We start from the raw sequence: 7,090 nt of genomic DNA on the forward strand, positions 1-7,090 counted from the left end.
TTTAATATTAAACTGAAAGTAAATGTGCATACATAACTATTCGAAATTCTATATTATCATTGTATATCCCTTGCTTATCTAGTGAGACAATTTATATTTTTTTCAAAACAAACTAATTCAAACTATTGTTGCTACATATAAGAAAAATCAATGATGATCAAGTGTCGAATTACAACTTTAAATTCAATTCCTATAGTTCATTGATGACTCAAAACATTCACCTGAAGACGTGTTATGGACACATAATCATCTTCATGTTATTCCTTACTTTGTTGGATTTGAAGAAGATAACTTGCTTTCTTGAAGTCGGTTCCAACACCAAGTAACCATCCTAATGGAATCTAACACTATTCTTCATGCCATACGAGAAGCTGAATGGAATTTTGACTAGGCCATCATGATCATCCAATAGCCTCTTTGTCATGCCAGATAGGTGGATCACCATATTAGAACTTTTTTCCTCATGTACATGTGCTTAAGTCAACCTCATTGCTTTAGGAACCATGCCATCCTTGGATTTTGCTACATATTGTCACAAAACCTATGGAAATTGTCAGTTTCTGCAATATTTGCTTAAATTTCCATGTTCGTGTGAAATATGATAAGATGATGATAAATAGGTTGATTATGAAGGCTTCTAATGTGTATAAGTGATAAAACTAGAGTAGCAAATTGAAAAAAAAAGTACTAATTCTTAGGCCCAACATATATGCAACATGCCATCTCTTTGTGCTAAATTTTATTTATTTATTTATTTAAAAAAGAGTGTTAAATGGAGTATTAATGGGATGGAAGCTAACATTGAACCACCAAATTAGGGTACACATGTTCAAATTGGTATTGCAATCGTATGACTACAACTCTACACTATCACAAATAATTATTTCTTGAAATCTTCACCATACATGATACATTCTTAGAATCTTAAACTCTTACTCGATAATCCCTTCAATATTATAGCCTTTCATGAACCAAATAGCTAGGAAACACAAAGACAAGTTGCTAAATGCTTAATATCGTGAGACCACCCATGAAGTTTACACACAAATTATCTTTACAATTCCATGACTTAAAACAACTCACTATCGCTCCAACACATGGATTCCAAAAATATATAGTAACACACTTTATTTTTTTAATGATTTGCATGAAACCTACAATATTCATGTAGACCCATGAGTGTGCAATAAAGGTTTGTTAACCCATGAACATATATGCAACAAAATTTTATGAGATCAACTCATTAATCGAATTTACTTAAGTCAATTGTCAATTATAATTTAAATTGTTTTGAAAATTAACCACAGGGTTAATGTTAAGTGTATAATGCCATTCTACCAAGATTAATAGTTGTCTCCCATTGCTTCACTAACCTAATATTTAAATACCCCAATCCCCAATATGGATTTTAAGATTCACAATGATATAAGGTAATGGTGAATTAGGATATTACCCTATAATATGTTGGTCCTACCCATCGCACATTCAAAAACATCAATCACCACAAGCAGAAAGAGTATGCTTTGATCCTCTATGTATAGATTACATTCAATTTTATTGTGACATAGTAAGCATTAATGAATTAATCATCACTTGCAACCAATAATATATATTTAATGAATTTGTTAACTAACATAAAAAACACCGACATAATGAATCCACACCATGAGTAAATCATTTCAATTGAGGCCAATACCATTGAACAGATAAACTACCTACAATAAATACATCAAGATTAGTTTCATTAGTCAATTCATGGTGAACCTAAAAGTATCTACCATCAATAATGAGCACAAATTAAAATACAATAAATACATCAAGATTAGTTTCATTATTCAATTCATGGTGAACCTAAAAGTATCTACCATCAATAATGAGCACAAATTAAAATATCTTTAGTACATTGCATAAAAGGACATAAATATTTATTTAATTTCTCTAAAATTATTACACTAGGATATATCAATATTCTAGTTTCTTTTAGATTAGGTTAGACATTGAAATATTCTATTCAAAACTTATATGAAGATTGTTTTCTTAAAATAAGGAGACTATATGAAGATTGTTTTCTTAAAAGAAGGCAGTCTCTCAGTTTATTTTTAAAGGAAAATTTGAATCCTCAGTATTTACTTTAAAGTATATAAATTTTTGTAAAGCTTGCTCATTTTTAAAATGATAGTTATAAAATACTTTTTTCTAATTTTATAAATTATTTTATGATTTTAATATTAAATAATTTTATATTATAAGTATTTTTTAATCATTAAAAAAAAATTGATAAATATTTTTTTAATAGGAAATGAATTTATAAATAAAATTTAACTTTAAAATTTTTCCAATATTTTAAATTTCCTTTTGCTAGGCTTGAGTAGTCAAGAACTTTTGGCATTTATGCCATCAAAATCACCCATTACTAAAGTTTTGAACGATAAAATGTCTTAACAAAATACCCTGTCAAAATGTCTTCTAGACTATATAAACTAATTTATTTTTACACATATATATTTTAAATCTAAAAAAATTATATTTACATTTTTAATAAATTATTAAAATTTAAACATAATTATAATAAAATAAAATATTATTTTCAAATAATCTATTTAATATTATCTACCTAAATTAAAAAATATTTTAAAATGCAAATAAAATATAACCATGCACTTCAAATTTGGACATGTACATAGATACACTCCAAAAATCTATATATTTGAAGCTCTACCCTAAATTAATTGAGTAATAACCAGACCAATGCAAGTCCATGTAAGGGAAAGTGTGAAGGTACATGATATAGAAAAGGTCCTTGGTAGCTATTAGCAACAGAAGAGGATCACAAGGACTTTGCATGGGCTTATGGTTTTTGGTGAGAAATCACTTACCATGTGGACAAAATAAGTTTGATTTAGCAAATTGCAAACTCTCTCTCTGATATGCATTATATATTTGCATTATCACATATTCTTTTGAGAAAGCATCAATTATAAATAATATAATTTTAAAGTAAACGAATCTCATTTGAAAAAAATTTCTAAAGTATATTCGTTTGAGAAAGCATCGATTATAAATAATACAATTTTAAAGTAAACGGATCTCGTTTAAAATAAAATTGTAAACTAAATCTCACTAAAGATTCATAATTTTACACTATTAAAATACATCTTAAAATTTTATCTTATTATAATTTGAATTAAATAATTAATTTGATTTAAATAATCAAAACAATCAATCGAGACTAAACTGATCCAAATGCTCCAAAAGGAACCAACGAAACTCTAAACCAACCAAAATATTTTACTAGTAAATGTATACCCCATAAACGAAAAATATTATTAAGAATTTAACCTACTCCAACTTATAACAGAAAATTAATAACAAAAATAAAAATTCACATGCTCCTATTTATAAAAAACGATTAATTTAACCTAGTGCATTATTAAAATAGAAAACATTTAAATCAACCACATTATATTTATATTCGTACAGGCTTTATAAGTTTGACTAAAACAATTTATTTACATGCGTAGAAAACTTTATAAGAGTTTGAATTAAAAAAAGAGCATCGACTATATGTGACTCGTCCCCCGTTCGTTAAGGGTGTCACATCTACCATTAACATGGAATCGTTGGAATTGTTTAGAAACAGCTTTTTGACTTTAACGTATTGGAAGGGACACATTTTATGACGTATTCAATAAAAGATTTGTCACGCTATGTGATATGATTTGATATTTTAGGAAAAGCAAGGATGTGGATATGATTTGATATTTTAGAAAAAGCAAGGATGTGGATGTTTGTTTGGTTTTTTTCGAATTAGGGTTATTTTAGGTTGGATTAGTTTTAATGTTTAAGCAAGATGTATGTTTTTTTATTTAGAATTATTTTTATGTTGGATAGAAGAATGATCTATTTATAAAGATGGTGATATGTCACTAAGATTGTCGTAAGAATTTAGAGAGTTTTATTTTTTTTGTAAATAACTTCCAATTTCAATCTTTCTCCGTGAAATTTTAACTTAAATCTTTCTCCTCAAATTTAAACATGTGACCTAATGAGAACTAAACACAGAACACAAACTTTCTACATCATGAGACTTTTTGGAGCTTCTAGGGGATTTCTGGCCTGATTCTTATGAAATTTTTTTGGCCAAATCTTGATTTGTGTTGTTTAAACTAGTTTTTGAATTACATATATATGGATTTGACACACTCAAAAACCCGTGGGGTACCTTGATTGTGAAAAGTTCAGTAATCAAACTTGTGATTTCAATGAATCTCGTTGGATTTTGAACAAGTCAAAGGGAATAACTTTCCAAAAAATCACATTTAACTACTACTAGTTGTGAGAATACAATGTGCTTGTGCTGCGGTAGTCTAAGGAGGTGGAGGAGTTGCCTGGAAAGTTATTGAAATTCCGGTCATATTTAGAGAAAATCCAGCAAAGATCTTTGTAAACCCTGTTAAACTTCAAAATTTTAGATGTCCTAGATGTTTTTGATGGTGCTGAATCCATTTCCACCATTAGAAACACGATTTCAAACACTGCCTCTATAAAAAATTTTGAATTTTTTTTGCCGAATTCCAACCACTTTTAACTGTCCGAGCAATTCATTGCTCTGCATGGGCAGACGACTCATTTAAGTTTAACACCAAATTAGAATTTACAGGGACTAACCCTTCAAATCCGGATTACCCTCCTCCGTAACTTCAACGTCAATAGTTTTACCGTTTTATGGTGATAAACTCACGTTCCAAAAGTTAACGACGGCTTTAAATGGAGAGTATATTTGTTGTCTTTCAACCGTGCTCTGCACACGTAGAAAACAATGGGTTTTATGAAGTTGCTTCAGAGTTGGCCCTTGTCTGCAACATTAATAACGGGTAGCGAGGGTGCTGCGACAGCGGCCATTGGATTAATAGCGTGTTTCATATTCTGGTTCTTCTCCCGCTGGATATTGTGCCACAGTAGGAATGAAAAATTGCCTCCAGGCCCTTCTCCGTGGCCAATCATCGGCAATCTCCACCAATTGAGACTTCCGGTTCACCGTGCTCTTGAGCGTCTCGCCCACAAATATGGCCCCATTTTGTATCTGCGCTTCGGCTCTGTCCCTACTGTCGTGGTTTCTTCATCTGAGATGGCCAAACAATTTCTTAAAACTCATGATTTGATATTTGCCAGCCGACCTCCATCATCGGCAGCAAAATATTTCTTCTTCGATGAGGATATTGCCTTCGCTCCTTATGGAGATCACTGGAGGAAATGAGAAAAATATGTGTGTTACAACTTCTGACTGCTAAAATAATCGATTCCTTCAATGGTGTGCGAGAGGAAGAAGTGTCTGAGATGATTAGTTCGATTTGGGAGAACAGTGAGAACGGCAGAATTCCGGTGAATGTGAGCAAGGCCATATATGCTACCCTGTCGAATATAGTGTGGCGAATACTGGCGAGAAAGAAATTTTCTGACGACGACTTGGGTGCCGATGGCAAAGGATTCACGGATCTGGTGCTAAAGGTGTCGACTGCGGCCGGAAGTTTCAACATCGGAGACTTCATTCCTTATTTGGATTGGCTTGATTTGCAAGGTATAAGACGGTCCCTCAAGAAGTCCAACAAAAGATTCGATGTATTTGCTGAGAAAATCATAAACGACCATATTCATCATCGCATGGCCATGGCTTCGAATGGCGGCCAGGAAGACACAGAGCCTCGTGTTAAAGACATCGTCGATGTACTCCTTGATGTATCTGAGAGCGATGCCACGGATACAAAAATCACAAGGGCAACCATCAAGGCCCTTTTATTTGTATGCCCTTCTGACTTTTACCCATTGCCATTCTATTCCAATCCTCTAACATGAAATATTTGAACACCCTAACATTTTGCGTACTGTGTTTGAATTTCTGCAGGAGTTATTCTCCGCCGCCATGGAGACATCGGCAAACGCGACAGAGTGGGCAATGAGTGAGCTGCTCAAGCATCCCCATGCAATGAAGAAATTGCAGGAAGAGATCGAATCGGTCGTTGGCCAACATGGTAAATTAAAGGAGTCGGATCTGGCAACCATGAAATACCTCCACTGTGTGGTGAAAGAGACGTTACGGCTACACCCGTCGTTGCCCCTAGCGATTCCCCATGCGTCTATGGAGGCCGTCAAGGTAGGCGAGTACTATATACCTAAGCAAACAATGGTAATCATGAACTTGTGGGCTATAGGAAGGGATCCCACTGTGTGGGGGGCAGATGCTTTGGAATTCAAGCCGGAGAGATTCATGGCACAGATGGAAGAACATGGTATGGATTTATCAGGAGGTCAATCAGACTTCAGAATGCTTCCATTCGGCGCAGGAAGGAGAGGATGCCCAGGATCTGCAATGGCTATTGTTTCGGTTGAGCTTTCATTGGCTCAGTTGGTGCATACTTTCGATTGGAGAGTAGAAGGCGATCCATCAGAGTTGGATATGAGGGAAGCATGTGCAACCACGATGCCCAGGCAAACTCCCCTGTTTGCTTATCCAACGTTGAGGTTGCCTCGTTGCCTTTAGAAATCCCTAAACTATCTATTTGTATACTCAGGGGTGGGGAAGTTTCTTACAAAGTATATATGTAGAATCGTTATAGCAAGTGAGAGAAGAGTTGAAAATTATTAACCTTGATCTCAGATAATACGATGTGTGATGGTTATTAGTATGGGGTTATTCTGAAGTAAGGTTTGTTGTGAAGTAGGGTTTGTGAACCTTGAACTCAGATAAGATGATGTGTGATTGTTATTAGTATGGGGTTATTATGAAGTAAGGTTTATTGTGAAGTAGGGTTTGTGAACCTTGATCTCAGATAATATGATGTGTGATTGTTGTCAGTATGGGGTTATTCTGAAGTAGGGTTTGTCACTCCATACGAAGAGTTGGTTTTTATATAGTTTAGGAGTTGTTGTAAACAGTTTACTTTTATATTGTAAGAAGTTTGTCGATCTAATTGGATGTGAGAGGTTCTTTTAATTAATTGACTTGACTTAAACTTCTGTTATTTGAAATAAAACTTAATGTTTACAGTTCTACGCATTATTTGTAGAATAATGTACTCAATAGAGTTTTGGT

At 33.3% G+C, this 7,090-nt stretch overlaps 1 pseudogene across 1 annotated transcript; it reads left to right on the forward strand.

Moving 5' to 3' along the window:
* The first annotated feature begins 4,762 nt into the window (after positions 1-4,762).
* Positions 4,763-6,745, forward strand: LOC149251969 (cytochrome P450 750A1-like; annotated as a pseudogene). Its single transcript, XR_016266033.1, has 2 exons — positions 4,763-5,799; positions 5,903-6,745. The product of XR_016266033.1 is annotated as a cytochrome P450 750A1-like (transcript).
* The last annotated feature ends 345 nt before the right edge of the window (positions 6,746-7,090 follow it).

Source organism: Pinus tabuliformis, chromosome 7 (assembly GCF_031772625.1).
Source record: "Pinus tabuliformis cultivar Carrire ecotype Pingquan chromosome 7, CPIR1, whole genome shotgun sequence".
NCBI classification, from domain to species: domain Eukaryota; kingdom Viridiplantae; phylum Streptophyta; class Pinopsida; order Pinales; family Pinaceae; genus Pinus; species Pinus tabuliformis.